Genomic DNA, 22,247 nt, shown 5'->3' on the forward strand with positions numbered 1-22,247 from the left:
GACCGAGGGGGACCCTGGGCAGCAGGCCCAGCACAGGGAGACGCCTCAGCCAAGAAGCTCTGCAGGCCAGGCTTGGATTGTAACCCTGACAGGGCGGGGGCGACACTGGGAAGAAGGGTCCTACCACTTAGCCTGAGAGCATGTGGCCACCACCAGAGCAAGTGTCCAACCCACAGCATCCCTGCAGCACAGCCAGGGCCTGAGAAGGAGGCCTGGGACTTCCAAGGAACAGACTGTGAACTGCCCGGACATTCCAGAGATGCTGTTTATGATGTTCCCTGCCACAAAGCGGGGTGATGTGTTTCCTTTCATCTTTCCCATTTCCCCTTATTCTTTTTAAAATTAATTGTTGATTAAATAACTTGCATTTGCTTTAACTTGTATATAATGGTCAGTGGGTCAGAGAAGTGCCCAGTGCAGAGAGAGTATCTCAGAGTGGGGACACCTTAGCTCCTGTCCTAGATGACCACAGCAGGGTTGGAGGTCGAGCCCCCCAGGAATCCTGGGCCCAGCCTTGTTGGGGTTACGAGGACTCTGCTAGACAGGAGAGTGGAAGGGGAGTCCTCAAGGGCACGGAGGCCACTGGGTAAAGGAAGTGGGAGCGAGGACTCAGATCCTTTCGCTAGCCCACTTCACCGGGGTAGTGCAGAAGCCAGGAAAGTTCCCCACAATAGCAGGACTATTCCCCCACTTACACAAGTTTAGCCAAGCCCTTTGGTACTGCTGTGACCTCTTTCTCTTGGGCATCCTCTTCCCAGTCTTGTTTCCTAACTATTTCCTTCATTTCCCACTCTCACTTCAGTGCTTGAAACTGTCTCCCACTTCTTATCCATAACACACCTTCAAATCGACCCATTAAACCCACTTTTCACAAAGCTTTTCAATGCTGGTCTCCACACTGATCTCCTCTAGCTTCTGTCTGTGTGGTTTTCCCATGTACCACATTTGAATGTAAATTCAGCAGAGCAGAGTCTTTGCCTTCTTGTGTTTGCAGACTGCTGTTTACTGGTAGAAATATTTATTACTATTGTTTGTTATTTATTCCGTATCAGATGCATGATCAAAAACTTCTGCATGGGGCAACGCTGATAGGCCTGTGGTAACATATGCATGTCTTATAGGCCCCAGTTAGAGCCGTCTCAAAACCACAATTTCTGACCCACAGGAAAATCTACTATTTTGAAATTTGGCTTTGTCCTGAATTGGATTGAATAGTCAAAATATAAAACATTTTCAAGGAACAGAAAGTTCCATTTGGAAATGTCAAAGTGTTTCAAAATATATTTGCATTGTTTTTACTTTCACTTTTCATGAGCCATAAATATCTTCCAAGTGACTTAACAGTTAGTCTTCATATGAATATTCTTGAATACTTCACACACACACCCCCTCTCTCTCCCCCCATCCCCAGTATTTGCCTAAGACCTGTCTACACTGCCGCTTTAGAGCACTGCAACTTTCTCGCTCAGGGGTGTGAAAAAACACCCCCTGCGTGCTGCAACGTCAGCTCTGTAAAGTGCCAGTGTAGACAGTGCACTGTGCTCCCCATGCTGGTAGTTACTCCCCTCATGGGAGTGATTTTTTTACAGCGCTGGGAGAGCTCTCCCCCAGGGCTGGTGCCGCGACCACACAGCCACGGTAAAGTGTTGCCGCAGCCGGCACTTTAATGTTGACGGTGAAGTCACACCCTAACTCTAGTGGCATGAAAATCCATTGACTTTAAAAGAGGAACAGGTCAGATAATCAAGTGCAACAGTGAAAATTGTCAGCAGGGTTTGTTTGTCTGTTTGGTTTTGTACTTAATGGTCTGTGTTAGAGTCTTTCAAGAAAGAATAAATGTATAGCATGCTATCATTCTTTGGTGAATAAGAGGCATTTACCTTATTTTCTTGATGTTCAGGATAAAAAGTCATTGATGATAATCCAGTGCCCACAAGACTTAAGTGAAGTGCTTCTTTGTTCTAAAACGTGTGGACCCAGTTTAGGATTGCTTGGCACCAAGAGGAATTTCTTGAAGCTAAAATGACATCTGTAGCATTTTGCTAGCTATCTTTCTAAATCTATATTTCGTTGATACCTATTGTTGGATCATATTAAAGAAGTTCTGTATTAAAATCACAAATGAGTTTGATTCCCCAGAGTTTAAATTCCAGGGTATTACTAATTAAGAGGTCTCTTGGTTTTTGGTACTGTTTCTCTCCCTCTATGTGTGAAACTTGCAAGCTGCTAACTGTGTTAGTACATTCTAAGACAGAGTCTGTTCTCAAAGCAATTCACAGAGAGAGAGACTCAAAGCAATACTCTAACAACAGAAACAGCACCCAGAGACTCCCCACCCTTTTGTTGTATTAACCATTGTGATTAAAATAGAGATAGAGGATGTATGTGGATGGATGCTTGGTGTGGATAATAACTGAATGATCAGGGAGGTGCCAGCCTAAGAATCCAGTGTCCATCGGCTGAAGAAGGTGTCAAGTGGAAATAACCAGAGGACCCCACCCGGAGGGCAGACTGGAATCCACCCAACAGCCTCAAGAATGGGAGAACCAAAGAACAAGATAACATCTTGGAGCCGTCAGGAATGTGCTATCTGCTGATTGATTCAGCAACAGCATGATGAAGCAATTCCCATAGACTGGCATAGGAAGAAATTCCTATAAAAATAGACTCTAAAAAGTGAGAACTTTGGGGTCTGATTCTGCAAACCAACTTCCAGGAGCATCAGATGAGCATCTGACAAGGCCCTGCTCCCTCCTCATGTCCAGGCCACCTGGCCAGTGACTTGGCATGAGCAACTCTAAGGCTGGTAACTATGATAACAACCTTGCAGAACCTGTGTGTGTGTGTGTGTGTGTGTGTTTGTATGAATGAATGTGAGAATAAATATGAGATTGAATGGAATGTTATAGCTATAACTAACTGCTTACTATGATTCTTTCTGTATTCACAATAAATGTGGTATTTTGCCTTTTTCCCTTTAATAAGATCCTGCTGGTTTTTATTTTATTGGTACAACATTTTGGTGGAGAATTGCGAAAGGGGGAATATTGGTAAAAAACCTCAGTTATTGTAAATATTGGTGTGCACACCGCCAGCTCTAGTGAGCTAGGCATTTCTATTAGGTTAACCAGACCTGCTGGCCTCCGAGAAGGTAGCAGGGGACCTGCTGGCCTCCGAGAAGGTAGCAGGAAAAACAGATTAAACCAGACCTGCTGGCCTCCGAGAAGGTAGTAGGGAAAACAGATTAAACTAGACCTGCTGGCCTCCGAGAAGGTAGCAGGGGACCTGCTGGCCTCCGAGAAGGTAGCAGGGAAAACAGATTAAACTAGACCTGCTGGCCTCCGAGAAGGTAGCAGGGAGAAACAGGTTAACCAGACCTGCTGGCCTCCGAGAAGGTAGCAGGGAGAAATAGGTTAACTGGACCTGCTGGCCTCTGGGAAGGTAGCAGGGGACCTGCTGGCCTCTGGGAAGGTAGCAGGGGACCTGCTGGCCTCCGGGAAGGTAGCAGGGGAAAAACGCATAGATTAAGCTATGATTTCAGAATCTAGGCTGTGTCACTTGCTAAGTAATACCAGCAGTGACAAAGAGATTGAAATATCCATGTTAAGATGTTTAAAAGAAAACAGGGTAAGCCAGTACTAGAGGGAGGAATGGAGTCAGAAGGAACTCCAACCTCACCTTTTGTTAAAGAAATTACACCTTTTAAACAAATCCTTCAAAAATTTGGGCACAGTCCTTGGACTAAACAAGGCCTAGCTGATGTCTGCACTATTTCGGACCTAGAGGATAGATTGGCTCAGTATATCCTCATATACAAACCTTCTAGTGCTGCCAAAAGAGATGCAGCAGCAATTTGGTTGTTGTGGGAGGCATGTAAGGATTCTTCCCTCCGCTTGTCTTCATGTAAAGAGGAAAAGGCACAAATGGAAAAGGGAGCAGACAATAGGAAGGTGCTGGCTACAAATATCCAAAGCCAGCTGAAAATAGTGAAAGAGGCACTCCAGGAATACAAAAAGAGTGAAAAAGTTAACTCTGCAGAGGCTGGAGGGAGGCAGGTAAAGGGGGAGAAGGTCCTATGTACGGCACCCCCAGGCATAATTACAAAGAGAAAAGAGAGTAAAAAAAAAAAAAAAAAAGTTAACTCTGCAGAGGCTGGAGGGAATTAAGCAGTTAAACTTTGTATTTCACCCAAACAACTTTTAACCAAAAATGTTAAAAAGGAAAAGTGTTAGAGCATTCTTGGTTTCTTTGCAGCCATTCTGAAAGAAAAATGGGCCCTTTTCCAAAGGAATGTCTGTAAATTAGCCAGGCAAAAATAAACTATCTGATTAAAATCATTTGACTGGACAATTTAGTCAAATTTGCTAAAAGAACATAAGAGGGTTCTATTGGAACTTAACTGCCTCAAATGTATAAAGGGAATGTAAGATGTAAAAAACAGAGCAGTGTGGAAGGGATGTTAAGGAAAAGAAAATGTGTATGTATCTGTCTGTGTGTGTGTAAATATGTAAAGTTCTGAGGACCAGTTAGTTTTTTTTTTTTTTTAAATAATGCCACTAAAAATCCATTTGACTCTTTAATTCAAAGTTGCAAAACTGACAGACCTTTTTGCTAGACACAGGTAATTAGTGTTGTTTGGCTTTGGGATTTGGCATTTAACCCTTAAAAGGTAACTCAATGCTTTACAAAATTTAAAATGTTTTTAAGTTGTGGCTGCAGCAGGGCAGTCAAAATCAGGAGAATATAAAAAAAAAAAAATTTTGGATTCTTTTTGTTTGTTTTTTGTTTGTTTGTTTTTGTAACAAAATAGCAGATGAGAGTTGTAGTAAAAAAAAAAAATTAAAAAAGACAGTGCCTCTCTGAAGCAACAGCAGGGGTGAGGTGCACAAAACAAAAAGGAGCAATGTTAGAAACACTGAGTAATCAGACTGTCACTTTGATAAAGGTACATGAAAACTCTGTAAGCAAAAAAAGAAATAGTGACACCTTATGTAAAAATGGATCTGGATAATGTTATAGAAGTTAAACTATGGAAGGAATGTGCATTTGCCCCAGAACATGTGCAGGGTATATTGTAGAAGGGGCAAAAGAAATGCAAACATACCATGCTACTTAATTAAAATGCTATTAGGGCTCCAAAGGGAGCCACAATAGGTTGGGTTTTCTTTTTCAGATTGCTGTGTGTTTTGGAAGCAGAAGTTAAAAGTAATCAAAACTCTGGTGAAAGTTGATTGTGTCCCTTTTAAGATAGAGTCTCTGAGCTGCTGATGGCTTTAAATCCAAAAGCAGGAAGTTTCTGTGAAAATGCAAATGACCTAAATGATAAAGGAAGGAAAGAACTAGCAGCACAAAGGAGCTGCAGATAAAGGACATACCTGGTCAGCAAACAAATTGTCTAAATAAAAGGCATGGGATAATAATGATAATAAGTATCCCTGTAACAAAAAATCCTTTAAGGTCGTATGGTAATGATGCTTCTCAGTTATTACCTGTAAATAAAACTTAAAGCTTAACACAGCAGGAAAAACATTATAAACTTGGTCTGCTGTATAAGAAGGAAAACTCAGGGATTTAATGACTAAACAGTGGGATAATTTCCCCATAACCCTTAAAAGATAAAAGCCTTTGAAACCTGGCCTGCCTATAGAACAAAAACAGGAAAATATGGGGGCAATTTCTCTGTTTTGCCTGCAATCAGCAAGGGTATTTGTAAAAGAAATATTTTAAGCAATAATCTGCCACCCCAAAAGGGGTAGAAACATGTTCTTTTTGTCTTTCAGAAAATCAGGAAAAGCTGATGCCAGCTGAAAAGCAACCCAATACCATGAATCTACTGTCACAATAGAAATTGTGTTCTGTGTTCTATGTTTTGTCTTGTGTTTTGTGTTGTTGCTAGCACTGTTGTGTGTTTAAAAAAAAAAATACTGAAGACCTGCAGGAACTTAAAAATAAATTAAGCTTTCTGTCCCAGCTACAGGACAGCCTGATACAAAAACAAGTACATGCCAATGTAGACTTGGTCCAAATTGGTCTGGGTAACCTAAACGGCCAATGGAATCTTTAGTAATGGCTTAATACTACCACATGGCTTATCCATAAGAAAAAAAAAATATTAGAAATAGGAAACTACACAGCCATAGCTATGGGATGCACTGAAATGCAGATACTTGCACTAGCTACTTTGGAACACAAAATGTTCTGGGTCATATTGGGAAATATTAAGGGTTTGATGCATTTGTTAAAAAAGAAAGAGATCATTGTTTGACACTTATCAATATGAATGGATGCAATATGTTTCCACTATTGTAAACCAGACTTGTTAATGGGAGAAATTGTTGTCAAAATTGCACACCAACAGTCCCTGGAGGCAAAGGTATTGAAGGTTAACCCACTCCCCATATTACACATGGGATCCTTTTGGCTACCCTGGACCTTGAGCCAGTGAGCTGGGGAGGGAGGGAAGCTATTGGACACTAGAGGTTGTACCGAATGGACTCCTCAAAAGTGGGTGTGCCTCACCTTGCCTGTTGCCCCAGAACCTTGTAGTAAAGATACATCACCAGGATCATGTATGTGGCATGAATTGGAATCACAAACTCAAATTGCCTCACAGTACTTTCTCTTGAATAGGCTACATAGAAAGTGACACTGACGATTATAAATCTTAGTGTCAAAAGGGGGATTATGTTGGATCATATTAAAGAAGTTCTGTATTAAAATCACAAATGAGTTTGATTCCCCAGAGTTTAAATTCCAGGGTATTACTAATTAAGAGGTCTCTTGGTTTTTGGTACTGTTTCTCTCCCTCTATGTGTGAAACTTGCAAGCTGCTAACTGTGTTAGTACATTCTAAGACAGAGTCTGTTCTCAAAGCAATTCACAGAGAGAGAGACTCAAAGCAATACTCTAACAACAGAAACAGCACCCAGAGACTCCCCACCCTTTTGTTGTATTAACCATTGTGATTAAAATAGAGATAGAGGATGTATGTGGATTGATGCTTGGTGTGGATAATAACTGAATGATCAGGGAGGTGCCAGCCTAAGAATCCAGTGTCCATTGGCTGAAGAAGGTGTCAAGTGGAAATAACCAGAGGACCCCACCCGGAGGGCAGACTGGAATCCACCCAACAGCCTCAAGAATGGGAGAACCAAAGAACAAGATAACATCTTGGAGCCGTCAGGAATGTGCTATCTGCTGATTGATTCAGCAACAGCATGATGAAGCAATTCCCATAGACTGGCATAGGAAGAAATTCCTATAAAAATAGACTCTAAAAAGTGAGAACTTTGGGGTCTGATTCTGCAAACCAACTTCCAGGAGCATCAGATGAGCATCTGACAAGGCCCTGCTCCCTCCTCATGTCCAGGCCACCTGGCCAGTGACTTGGCATGAGCAACTCTAAGGCTGGTAACTATGATAACAACCTTGCAGAACCTGTGTGTGTGTGTGTGTGTGTGTGTTTGTATGAATGAATGTGAGAATAAATATGAGATTGAATGGAATGTTATAGCTATAACTAACTGCTTACTATGATTCTTTCTGTATTCACAATAAATGTGGTATTTTGCCTTTTTCCCTTTAATAAGATCCTGCTGGTTTTTATTTTATTGGTACAACACTATGCCCTCTTAAAATTGGTATCAAATTTTATGAGTGGGCATAATGCCACTCCAACTGATGGTGATAGGCATAGGCATGTCAGAGAACCAGTGTGTGCATCACGTTTGAGCATTAAGGGATGGATTTGCATCCAAGAATGTCAAAACAGCAGTCAACGCAGAACAGCGGAGTCTATGGTTAAGGGGATATGCTATCCCTCCTCCTGCTCTGCGCTGGATTAACTTTGAAAATGATCATTAAAAAATACTTCTTGTGCTGTGAGATTTTGGGCTCTGGCAAATCAAGATAAGGAAGAAAAGCAAGTATTTTAATGAAATCTCCACCCTTAACAGTTATTTACATCACCAGGCACCTGCAATCTCTCCAAACAAAGAAAAAAGGCTCCCATGCCCTGGCAAAATTTCCTGCTGAAGAGCTTGGCTGAGTATGGAAGTGAGACCTGCAGACTACACAGTGTGGAAGCCCATGTCTGCTTTCTGCTAAACAGAGCCCAGTCTTTGTTTTGAGTATTCCACAGATCCCGTCAATTCAACTTGGCATACACCAGCGAATAACAACTTCTTGGTGCCAACGAGTTTTAGTGCATCCGTTGCTGGCAAGGAACATTGCACTGGGAAAATTAAACTAGTGCAAGAAGAGTAATTCTACATGATATATTTTACATTTTCAATTAATTTTTTTCTTGTATTTTTATACAGTAGAGCTAAACTTTAGCAAAAAACCAAGGCAAGCATAACCCTGTAGTTTCCTTCAACTGGAACAGAGGTAACACCCACATTTCAGGAACAGTTATACATCTCCTATGAAGAGAAAAAATGAAACAGTTTTATGGATATAACTGCAAAGAGAACTAACGAGTCTCCTTGACTTTTCTAAGCTTGAAATGTACTTGCGGATTACTGAGGAAACACATGTTTCATCTTTTATAGTATTCAAACTTGAGTGGCACTGCGACCCTGTGTGCCAGGTCCCAATGTCACTCAGTCAGATTTTGAGGGGATGGGTGTAGGGGCTCATGGCCTCAAGGGGATCAGGCTGCTGGTGAGGATGGGCACCTGAGAGGGGAAGAGGATGGTTAGGCGAGGGAGGGACTCAATGGCTCCCTACTTGAAATGGCACTCCACAGCCTCTATGGTACAGGGAAGGGATGCTACATACATAAGAAATTATTAAAATACACCCCCCATATGGAGTGACAATTGGTAAGGGCTCACCAGTAAGAGAAATTAAGGAGGTGGGTTTTTTTCCATTTCTATTAACTAAGGCTTTGGACCTAAGCACTGCACTGCACGTTGTGCATGGTAGCTCCACTCCAGTACAAACAAAGTATGAGTGCAAGTAAAGTCTAATCTTAGGTATACTCATCCACTCTGGGTGGCATTAAGTTTCAAGCTCTTGTATGCCTGCTCCTTCATTCACTGGGTGTAGCTCATGAGCAAAAAACACAAGTGTGACTAAGGAGACATGGGCTTTCATGAGACCCTCATCATCCTAATGAGGCCAGGAGTAACTTGGCAACTGTACACCAATGTGCTCATTGAGTTCCTCCATGCTCCCTTCTTTCCACTTTTTACATTGAGCAAATTTTCACTTATATGTTCAACACTCCGCCCATGTGAGGCAGAAGCTCAGAGCCAATAATAAGAGGCATCAAGTAGGAATGTTACCCTGTCAGCAACTGTCTTTGAATTGCCATGATCAAGCCCTTCCAAATTCATGGGCTGGCTAGCACTTGTCCACAGGGCTAATGTTGAAGAGAATCAGATCCTGCACTGTGTTAGGACAGCCTTATTCTGGATGAGGTAACTGACTACTGGTCTACATTACTGCTTAAACTGATCTAACTTGCGTAACTTGTGTAACTCCATTACAGCTGGCATAGAGCTTCAGTGATGTAGTCATGAATGAGACCTGGTATATTTATTATAAGAGAGTAGTAAAGATTTAGTGATAGGGCTGTGCAAACTTCAGAGGATATTTCTTTTCCATTACATTTTCCCAAATTTTGTTTCCCATATTTCAGTAAATTCCTGTTCGATTAAAATTTCACAAAACAGTAATCTGCCTGGTTAAGAAAAAAATTAAACTTGAAAATTGGCCCAACTTAACTGAAAACGGTCCCATTTTAATATGAATATTATGTGAAAATGGGACCCATTTCAAACTTGCAATGACATGCAAAAATGCTCATATGTTGAGGTTTTTCAAACTGTATTGCAAATATTTTGCACAACTCATACTAAGTGAGCTTAAACATGAATCTTTCTGCTAATGTATATGACAGTCCTTGCTGTTCAAACCTTAATCTTTGTACTTTTCATACCTGATTTCTTCAGTGCTTCCCTGCACCTACTGGAGTTTGTTTGTCATTGGGAAAGAGGGAAACCACACTGGACCTATGCATTGTGTAGGTGAAAAGATCATACAAAACCAGCTAAAATGCTCAATAAAAGTTGAGTGTGCAAAATTTTTATCTCTGCGGCTGGCGGTTTGTAATCCATTTATACTGTAATCTATTATAGTACAAGATCGTAGAATCTCGGTTCTTTAATAGGAAGCTTCTTTTCGAAAGGCTCTAGCTAGCTCGTGTGCTCTGGATGGGGAAAAGCAATGCGTTTTTTAGGTTTTCGATTTCTGGGTTACGATGGACTTTTCTGGGTAATTTCTTTGAGTTTAGTATTTAGTCTCTCTCTCTCTGTCCAGCACTATGTGGCTGTTGCCAGAAGCATTTGTATGCTGTGAATTAGCAGGCATTAATCATTTCATGCATAATTCAGAGCTTGCTACACTGATTCCAGAAAGTCATAACACCTAGCCTACATTTGCATTAACACACAACATTTAAGTTAATATTCTTTTGTTTCTGGAAAGTGTTTTGTTGTCTCAGAGGTTGGGCATATTCTGGTCAGGAATTTACACCATAAAACTTGTTGCAAGTTAATGTGCATTTTCTTACCATATGCTCTAGTTTATACCATTATACCAGGCTGCTTCAACCATAAGTTTGGAGCCATTCCCTGGTCTGTGGCCAGGACTCTTTCCTCTTGCTCCTCAGGTGTCTCTCTAGCAGTAGCACTTAGTCCAGTTACTTGGCTTAGATGCTGGTGTCAGGATTTCGGCCTTAAGGAACCCAGCATTCAGGTAATAATCAAAAACATCTGCATTTTGTGAGCCTCTGCTGAAATGAACTAAATTGCAGAACTTTTGAGGCTCACTCATTGTTATATTGTGTTCCCTCATACACAAAAACCTCCTGCACATACACAAAGTGACAAACAAAACTGAGCAAACCTCAAGGCGACGGCAAGATCCAGATTGAAATCCTGGCCCCATTGACTTTAATGGAATTTTTGACATTGACTTTAATGGAGCCAGGATTTCACTTCAAATACAGGAGATATGAGCAAGTTTGGAAAAGAGCTAGAAATACAGAAACAAAACTTCTAAACCTTCCTTTATGATTCATATCAGGATACTGGAAAAAAAGATCCTTGCAGGGTGGAATAGGAAAAGGAAAGGCAAAAAAAACCCCAAAACGCCCTGTGTGAAATGAATATTTACCAGCAAAAGAGAAAACCCGAAAACTATGCTGTCCTACAATGGGCAGCATATTTTAGGTGACCTCCAGATTAGGGAGGCAAAATTGTATTAATTTAGCTTAACTCCAAACCAACAGACTCAAAGACCAAATGAGGACTATCCTGCTGTGTTAAAGCAGATCAGTTCTCTAACACAGACAACTTGCTAAATTCACAGAAGGTTCCAGAAGACTGAAAGTGAATGAGTCTGGTTTCAGTAGTCAAGAAGAGAGAGAAAAATAAATTAATGTAGAGAAAAAACTGCAGATTTGTCCCTCTGTCTAATATTTGCTGCCTGCAAATGAGGGTCAATTAGAAGAGATGGGGCCTTATTCTCCATTTGCACTGTGTATAGTTTGTACCAAATAAAAATGGTAGCCTTTTTCACTTATTTTTGCAATTTTGCAATACAAGGTACAAGGCAATGAAGATTCAGAGCCAGACTGCACAATTTTAATCTGAAACTAAACACCAGGATTAGATGAGTTTTTCCCTTCCCCACCCTGTGGTTATGTCTACACTGCAATCAGACACCCATAGCTAGCCCGTGACAGCTGACTTGGGCTCACAGCACTGTTTAATTGCTACATAGACCTTCAGGCTTGGTCTGGAACCAGGGCTCTGGGACCCTACAAGGTGGGAGAGTCAGCTGCAGCCTGAGCCTGAATGTCTCCAGCGCAGTTCAACAGCCCCTTAGCCCAAGCCCCATGAGCATTAGTCAGCTGGCATGGGCCAGTCACAGGTGTCTAATTGCAGTGTAAACATACCCTGTGTTTCCAAGAGAGAGGTTTTGGGTTGCAACACTGAAGTGTTTTTAGAGTAGCAGCCGTGTTAGTCTGTATCCGCAAAAAGAAAAGAAGGACTTGTGGCACCTTAGAGACTAACAAATTTATGTAGCTCACGAAAGCTTATGCTCAAATAAATTTGTTAGTCTCTAAAGTGCCACAAGTCCTCCTTTTCTTTTTGAAGTGTTTTTGCTTTTCGTGAGATATTTTGATCTGTCTGATCACTGTAACTGCGAGATGCTCAGAAGACAGGTAGGAAATAATTAAATTGACTTTTATTTAATTGTTTTTTATTTATTTTGATTAAAATCTTTGCCAGATTGTACATGGACCAGATCCTCTTCTCAGTTACACTGCTGTTAATCTGGAGTAAAACAACTGAAGTGAATAGAATTACCTAGATTGCCATGCCAATGCACCAAAATAAATGCCTAAAAAATGGTGAACTTTAACATCTTTGTAAATTTGGTGGGGAACCATCGAGTTAAATCATAATTTTAGTCAGAATATGCAGAGATTTGTTTTGGAAATTCAGCTATGCAGGAAGAAATTTACCTACATTGTTCTAAAACTGCTCACTGGAACAAATAAGATTAACTCAAACCAAAAAGCAGTCAGTTGCACTATTATTCTCTTGAAAATAATAACTCATACAAGCTAGGTAGTAGTGCGTGTGAAAGTGACTCCAAAAATCAAAATAAACCACTAAAATAGCATTCCAGGCCGGTACTCTCTAAGTCTAAAAATGTGATAATGATGAGAATAATACATTTCTGGGGTGGGGTTCCACTTAAAACATAATGTTCTGTTCTTGTTGGCTCACATCAAATAAGATATTGTAGCACTTGAAAACATATAGAGAAAATGCAATGAACAATGAAGACAAAAACAACAAGTAAATATATACTGCCTAAAGGGAAAGTTAAATATGTAACATCTTGCACACATGTACATTTAATTTGACAGGTGTGTATTTATTATATGTGTGCATACACCTAAAAGCACTATATAGATATAGGCAAAGACGTTAATACCAGCTATTGTTAAGGTTGCCTGACACTTTCCATATAAGATGCTGTTTTCAGTTACTTTATTTATAACTTAGCAAAACTTTTAATGATTCAAGCTGAAATTTTCCATGCTGGGTGTCTACCTTTCTTTTGCAAAAAGAAAAGGAGTACTTGTGGCACCTTAGAGACTAACCAATTTATTTGAGCATGAGCTTTCGTGAGCTACAGCTCACTTCATCAGATGTTTACCGTGGAAACTGCAGCAGACTTTATATACACACAGAAATCATGAAACAATACCTCCTCCCACCCCACTGTCCTGCTGGTAATAGCTTATCTAATAGCTGTAGCTCACGAAAGCTCATGCTCAAATAAATTGGTTAGTCTCTAAGGTGCCACAAGTACTCCTTTTCTTTTTGCAAATACAGACTAACACGGCTGTTCCTCTGATACCTTTCTTTTAAGAACATTTCAGCTAAAATGATTTGGCCACTTCCAAAACAAAGAACATGGATATAGATATAGACATTGACCATGTTGTTTGTTTGTTTAACAACCATTTTACTGAGAAGCTCTAGTGTCTCCATACTCCAGAATAAAGGGTTGAAATTTGGCAAGGATGTTGCCTTGGTGTCACAGACACAACTTTTGTCATCCCTATAAAACATTCACGCAGATTTGGCCACATTATAAGCCACTGAAAAATTGCAGTTCACACATGCTGAGTGGCATCATTATAGTTTGGCAGGTTCTCTGAAGATTCTGTCCATACTGAACATAGAATCATAGAATCATAGAATATCAGGGTTGGAAGGGACCCCAGAAGGTCATCTAGTCCAACCCCCTGCTCAAAGCAGGACCAATTCCCAGTTAAATCATCCCAGCCAGGGCTTTGTCAAGCCTGACCTTAAAAACCTCTAAGGAAGGAGATTCTACCACCTCCCTAGGTAACGCATTCCAGTGTTTCACCACCCTCTTAGTGAAAAAGTTTTTCCTAATATCCAATCTAAACCTCCCCCACTGCAACTTGAGACCATTACTCCTCGTTCTGTCATCTGCTACCATTGAGAACAGTCTAGAGCCATCCTCTTTGGAACCCCCTTTCAGGTAGTTGAAAGCAGCTATCAAATCCCCCCTCATTCTTCTCTTCTGCAGGCTAAACAATCCCAGCTCCCTCAGCCTCTCCTCATAACTCATGTGTTCCAGTCCCCTAATCATTTTTGTTGCCCTTCGCTGGACTCTCTCCAATTTATCCACATCCTTCTTGAAGTGTGGGGCCCAAAACTGGACACAGTACTCCAGATGAGGCCTCACCAATGTCGAATAGAGGGGAACAATCACGTCCCTCGATCTACTCGCTATGCCCCTACTTATACATCCCAAAATGCCATTGGCCTTCTTGGCAACAAGGGCACACTGCTGACTCATATCCAGCTTCTCGTCCACTGTCACCCCTAGGTCCTTTTCCGCAGAACTGCTGCCTAGCCATTCGGTCCCTAGTCTGTAGCTGTGCATTGGGTTCTTCCGTCCTAAGTGCAGGACCCTGCACTTATTGAACCTCATCAGATTTCTTTTGGCCCAATCCTCCAATTTGTCTAGGTCTTTCTGTATCCTATCCCTCCCCTCCAGCGTATCTACCACTCCTCCCAGTTTAGTATCATCCGCAAATTTGCTGAGAGTGCAATCCACACCATCCTCCAGATCATTTATGAAGATATTGAACATGCTCTGTCCCCTCCGACCTTTAACTGAATTGTTCAAGCACCATCCCCAAACAGCTACTGAGCATCCAAGAGCTGCAAGGACTGAACAGGGTTTTCCCAGCAATCGCTGCTCTCAGTTTCTGGGAGCTGCACCAGGACTGAAGCAGTGAGACTGTCATGTCTACTCTCAATGCTCCTGCTGTTGGTGTCTAGGCAGTGAGGAAACTACATAAAAAACGTACATTAAAAGAATGTTAAGGCCTGGGGGCCACACACTGAATAAAGATAAAAAGAAGCATTGAATAACACCCATTAAGGGGGAATGTCCCTGGATTTTTTTTTTAAAATGATTGTTATAATGCAGTAAAGCCCAAAGGCCCCAATCAGTATCAGGGCCTGGATGCACTAGGTGCATGTATGAACACATACAGAGATAGTCCTTATGCTGAAAGCTTATAACCAGTAACCAGTGAAGGGGCAGGATACAATCAAATATATCCAATAGTAATCCCAAGAGCCCGTTCTAGTGGACAAAACACAACATTTAGCAGTAGCACTCTAACTAACCACTGAGCTCCGAAGTTGGGCCCACTGTCCACATGTCATTTTAAATCACACATTAAAAGGTCCACCTCTAGAACACTATTTTTTGTCCAGTGTTATCCAAATAGCTGTACTGACAACTAGATCTGGTATTCAGCCCTAATAAAGGTTGCTGCAGATAAGTGAATCTATATTAGTGGAATAGTATGTGTGATTTCTCATAAATGCTTTACAATAATGATAGCCACAGCACAGAAGCTATCATGTCCCCGCTGTCCCCGGGGAACAATATATGAAGAATACTTAGTATTTAATATTTTCTATAAGTGTGAATGAAGCGAGAGTCAGACATAAGCGAGAGTCAGTGGGGAAATGGTATAATCAAACACATTTTCCACAAATGTCACTCAATTATTTTTCCTGAATTTGTAGCTTGTTGTAAAACTGTTTAATGACAATTCATCAAAATAACTAAATAAATAAAGCTGTGTTTCACTTTCATTGCCATATCAACCTTGTATTTAGCTGTGACATGCTGACTTAATTGCCCAGACCAGAAGAAGAGCTCTGTGTAAGATTGAAAACTTGTCTCTCCCGCCACCAGAAGTTGGTCCAATAAAAAATATTACCTCCCCCACCTTGTCTCTCTAATATCAACCAGACCATTACCTTGGCTGAATCAAAGCAGAAAGCTCACGCTGAAAGGCCCTTTCCCCACATAATGAAAAGTAAGAATAACCGTTTTGTACGTATACTACCAAACATGTATAGACAGAATTTGCATGTATACCTGGCTAGACAGGAGCCCATCTGGCAAGGTACACATCATACTAGGAGCTTTGCAACTGATTTCAATTGGTGCAGCATAAGGCCTGTTGTGTGCATGCAAAATAGCGCATGCAAAATGCCTGGCTCTGAACTTGCTAGAAAGAGATCAAGATTCATTTGCTGTGTGCTATGTATTAATGGTCTTTTAACTCTAAAAACAGCAGCGGATTCTCTAATGACAAAATTCCATTATTAACTCATTACTGACCATCATCATCTGTGACTGGAAAGAAATTTTACAGCAGCAGCGTCCAAGACCTCTGTGCAGTAAATGACAGCTGCTAACAAGTTTTGCCTTCTTAAAAAGCAACAGCTATATATTTAACATATTAAAAATACATATCTCATGTCCAATTTGATGTTGAAATTGTTGTAGTCATTGTACAGGGGATTTTTATATCATTATTATTATTATTATTCTTAAGTGCTAGGCAGCCAAATGAGAACATAATTACTTCGTCAAAGTCAATAACAGCAAACAGCCTCTATCAGTTCTTGCTGTGCTCAGCATTGTTTCACAGGAACTGCTGGGGAGCTCTTCCGCCACCAAATCCATTTGACTCCATTTAGGAACTGAGTACAGGAAGGTAGTTATTGTACAAGAATAGTTTCCTGTATGCTGCAAATTGGCAGTAGCAGAAAAATACAGGAAGAATTTATTAGCTTGCGAGGTCAGCTAATAAAAAGAAAACTGTGTAACTTGGTCTGTTACTTGCTCTAAGTAGGATCACTTATTAGACTTCATACAAAATGAAAAATATCCTTTCATTACTTTCCAGGGGGGTCTTCAGCAAATTCTACAAAGACGAAAATTACAGAGTCCTAAATGTTTTTATGTAAAAATTGGTCTGAGAATTTACTTTCCAGGTAGTTGCTAAGATTAGGACATCTGGCTTTGACTAACGCTGTATTGAAATACACCCTAATTTTGATGTCCACGAGCAGTCTTTACAGCTATGTTCTGAAGTCATCCCAGGAAGTATGTCAAAGGATGATGTTATAATATTGGTCAGTTATAAGTGAAGTCACTGCCGGTATCAGGATTCATGTTCAGAATTTCTTGAGGCTATTAGTGAGATTAACAAAACAAATTTGGGCTGGAAGAGAAATCTAGAGATTTGATGATAATACTAATGCCATGATGTTCTTAGGGAACACTATACAATATGAACCCGAAGGCCAGATCTACACTACATCTTTTGCCAGCATAGCTATGTTGGTCGGGGTGTAAAGAGGTGTGATCCCTGACTGCAGCCAGCAGAAGACCCTAGTGTGGATGCAGTTGTATAGTTGCATTCATACTAGGAGCATTTTGCCAGTATAATATGCCGGTATAGCTATATTGGCAAGCAATCTTAATATAATAGACACGGTCTAACTTAGGGTATTGTCACCGTGCCTCAGTCGGTCACAGCTGAGGATACCAGATTCAGGACAAACTGCTGAGAAATAGGGCACACTCATCCCAAACTCGTGGCTATTCTTCCATTTGATATACCAAGCCAATACAAAAATAAACTTCTGTCTCACCTCACTGGCTAACAAGAAGTCAGAAATGCAGCCTCCTTAGGCATTCCAGTCCTTGCCTCACAACCCAGACACTGGACTCTATGATGGGTGGTTACTGAAAACAAATTTCGTCACATATAGGGTCCTCTAATCCCAAGAGATCAGCCACATGGTCCACAACAGCAAGCCCACAACAGCCTCCAACACTCTAGCAATCTTTCATGCAGGCGTAGTCCTCTTGGAAATATTTTATGAAGAAGTAACACGATTCTTCATTGCAGCTGGGCAGTTGAATTTTTTTTACTTTTTACTTTTTATTTTATTTTATTTTATTTGTTTATTTTTGCTGATCGCCTGGATTTGGGCAAGTCTAATTAAAAGCAGTATAAAAAAGTATATAAAACCTCTGCCCCTTGGCTGTTGACAAACCTTTGACCCTGGCACAGCTGCCTGGCCGTGGTAAGGAGGAAAGGCCTCCGAGAGCCCCCAGTGGCGGCGACCACCCTCAGGCACTCATGTGTGCTCAGCTCCATGGGATTGGGGAGTCCCAGGCTGGAATTCCAGCAGAGGCACCTGGCAACGCACATTTTTCACAGCTGCTGATGAAATGGTGGCCCCGTCATTCACACGTGGATTTCAGATTACAGCGGCCAGCTTCTATTTGACCCTGTTCTAGTCTGTAACAAAGTTTTCACTTCACTGAGCAGCTCACTGGGCCCTGGGATGGTGCAGGAGTAACGCAGGGAGGTACTGCTCTGTTGTGACAGTCCCACAGCCTGTGGGAACCGCCATGTGTCACTGTGCTGCACACAACCGCCTTGGAGAGCTTCACAGCTCTGGCTGGGGCAGAACCCCCGTCGCCTGCACCAAAGCACAGGAAGCTGATGCCTGAGCTAACGGAGAATCTCTGCTATCTGTTAGCAGTATAGGGCCCATGACAGCCAGGGGAACCATGAGTGGGACAGGGTGCACATGCCCACCACCCTGTTCATTACACACTTGCCTAGATAGACATAGCTTGCCTCAGACCCAGGTGTTCAGATCTTACTTCTGACATCAGCGTAAGAAATCTCTTTGCACCAAGTGCTTCCACACCATAACTTCCACAGTCTTTGCTCGGGCTTGTCTGACATGGGATCTGTCATTCCCAAATCCAGAATTCTCCCCTGAGAGCAACACGCCCCTCAGTGACTGCAGCACCCCCTCCTCATATGGGACTTTATCCTGGCCATGGAGATTGAAATGGACTCCTCCCATTCCCAAAGCACAGGCTCCTCCCCTCCACCGACTGAGCTGAACGAGGATCTTAATGATTTAATGGGAGGACGCTGCCGAACAGGTCTGACTCCACCTCAAGGTTTGGGATTGGTAATATTTTGCTGTATTATCTCCTGATTGTTCTAAACTTACATATAAATTTAAAATATGGCTTTCATTTGTGTTTCTATATTTTTGCTTTCTTTATATTGGAATTAGATATAGTTCTCCTGTCAGCTAATTTCTAAGTTATAAAAAAAAACCCCAAAAAAACAGTTTTCAGGTGCCTAAGTAGCCCATGGAATTGTGTTAAAGTTGCTCTCCCCTACCAAATCTGAAATGGTGCACCTGAGAAAGACCAGTCTGGCAGGACACCTCCCTGAGTCCCTTCCCTTCCTCACCTGCAGCCACAGTTACTTGTTTGGCAGTTTGTTACTGCTCTGGCATGTGCTATGCCTGCAGCGGGGAGATGATGGGAGACGTAAGTGGGGAAGCAGCTGTGAGGAGAATGGGGGCAATGTGGTGCCGGCTTGAAGCGTGTATGAGAGATGCTGGGGGAGTGGGAAAGGGGCCAAAGGTGACACGTAGAGCGGTCACATGCCCTCCCCCCATCCTTTAAATTATGCCCCACCACCACCACCATCAAGAGTTACAGATTGTCTCTGAAAACTGTCTCTGGGGGGCCATTCTAGACAGCAAAGAAAGAGTGGCTGCCTTTCTTTTTAATCCACCCCCAACCTGACAATTAACACCAGGAGGGGTTCCCTTGCAGTAGAGTATTTAGGATATAAAGATTGTACTAAGCTCTAACCCATGCTAACAGGTATTCACTGATCAACTGAATGCTTGGAAGAGAGTGTGTATGATAATGCAGATAAATGTATTATCTGTGCAGTAGAACTATTATATCTTTCTGTGTTTATTCTATCATGCTGTTTGTGATGATATAGAGGTGTCATATTTTCCTTGAAAAGTATAAATAAAATTAACATATACAATGTACTGAATGTTTAATTACCTGCTTGCACACATATAGATGGATTTTACTGGTGCAGGCTATGTACCTGTTTGAAGATCTCTATATGTGTATAAATAATGTACATAATAAACTTTGCTGACAGCATTCTGACCTCTGTTATTATTCTCTGAGTACAATATAAAGATTTATTCCTAACCACTAGTACAGAAACACAGATCTAAATGAATAAAAGCATGAATACACACAGTTTGGAAAACATTCTCCCCTCAAGGCAAGACTCTGGTTAAACTGTTCTGCATGAAGTCCATCTTGCATGACTACATGCATGATCTGCATACAAAGAAGACAGTCATTTTATTGTAGCAAAGATGAACCTGCACCATAAAGTTAAGATCCCAGTCACATCCAAGAATTGTAAAGTCTGGTGGCTTCTCACCCATTCCTAACCAGCCAGCCTGACAATCAGTAGTTGCACTGTGAAGTGGACATCTCTTAGGAACAGAAGAACAGCTATACCAAAGTCATCTTTGCACTGAACAGCTGATTTGTTGATGGAGAACAGTCAGAGAGCTGCTGAAGAATGATGTTACTGTTGTCCTTTCTCTCCTGATCAGAGATCATGTAAGCACCCCGTCCACCTCTGAAGATGGAAAGTGCTTAGAACAATGTCTTTTTGGGCCACCAAAACAGGCAGCTGCCAAAAAGCAAGGGCTAGGGATAAAGGGAGAGTTACAGAGAGAGGGAAGGGATAAAGGACAGAAATTGAGTGATAGAGGGAGCTGAGATGAAAGGGATAGCATGGGGTGAAAGAAAGGTGCTTTAGAGGACTGAGTGGGGGCAGAAGCAAAATAAAGGTGTTGTTTGAAGGAAGGTTGAGGTCAAATATTTGGAACTGACAGAGACTGGGAGAAGAGGAGGTAGGAAAATTCTTGGAGGACTGGGGAGGAAGACTGGTGAAAGAATGAGAGGGAAACAAATAAGATGTGGGGGAACTAAGGTATTCTGTCCTCTTTTCTATCCTTTTTCTCTTCCTCCGCTTCCCTTCCATTTTTTCTTTTTTCTCCTTTTCTCCTTTTCTTTAAAAAAGTGTCCAACAAATCACTGATGTAATGTGAAGGTCCCAAATCTAAACAAAAAGCCAAATTTAAACAAAATATCAGTGTTAAGGACCAACTATTTCCTGCGGAAAATGGTGTGGAAGGTAACAAATTAATCAAAGTTTTCAGAGTAACAGCCGTGTTAGTCAGTATTCGCAAAAAGAAAAGGAGTACTTGTGGCACCTTAGCGACTAACAAATTTATTTGAGCATAAGCTTTCATGACTACATGCATGATCTGCATACAAAGAAGACAGTCATTTTATTGTAGCAAAGATGAACCTGCACCATAAAGTTAAGATCCCAGTCACATCCAAGAATTGTAAAGTCTGGTGCTTTTGACACGGTCTCCCACAGTATTCTTGTCAGCAAGTTAAGGAAGTATGGGCTGGATGAATGCACTATAAGGTGGGTAGAAAGCTGGCTAGATTGTCGGGCTCAACGGGTAGTGATCAATGGCTCCATGTCTAGTTGGCAGCCGGTATCAAGTGGAGTGCCCCAAGGGTCGGTCCTGGGGCCGGTTTTGTTCAATATCTTCATAAATGATCTGGAGGATGGTGTGGATTGCACTCTCAGCAAATTTGCGGATGATACTAAACTGGGAGGAGTGGTAGATACGCTGGAGGGGAGGGATAGGATACAGAAAGACCTAGACAAATTGGAGGATTGGGCCAAAAGAAATCTGATGAGGTTCAATAAGGATAAGTGTCAATAAGGGTCCTGCACTTAGGATGGAAGAACCCAATGCACAGCTACAGACTAGGGACCGAATGGCTAGGCAGCAGTTCTGCGGAAAAGGACCTAGGGGTGACAGTGGACGAGAAGCTGGATATGAGTCAGCAGTGTGCCCTTGTTGCCAAGAAGGCCAATGGCATTTTGGGATGTATAAGTAGAGGCATAGCGAGCAGATCGAGGAACGTGATCATTCCCCTCTATTCGACATTGGTGAGGCCTCATCTGGAGTACTGTGTCCAGTTTTGGGCCCCATACTTCAAGAAGGATGTGGATAAATTGGAGAGAATCCAGCGAAGGGCAACAAAAATGATTAGGGGACTGGAACACATGAGTTATGAGGAGAGGCTGAGGGAGCTGGGATTGTTTAGCCTGCAGAAGAGAAGAATGAGGGGGGATTTGATAGCTGCTTTCAACTACCTGAAAGGGGGTTCCAAAGAGGATGGCTCTAGACTGTTCTCAATGGTAGCAGATGACAGAACGAGGAGTAATGGTCTCAAGTTGCAGTGGGGGAGGTTTAGATTGGATATTAGGAAAAACTTTTTCACTAGGAGGGTGGTGAAACACTGGAATGCGTTACCTAGGGAGGTGGTAGAATCTCCTT

This window comes from Lepidochelys kempii, chromosome 1, assembly GCF_965140285.1.
Source record: "Lepidochelys kempii isolate rLepKem1 chromosome 1, rLepKem1.hap1, whole genome shotgun sequence".
In the NCBI taxonomy this organism is placed as follows: domain Eukaryota; kingdom Metazoa; phylum Chordata; order Testudines; family Cheloniidae; genus Lepidochelys; species Lepidochelys kempii.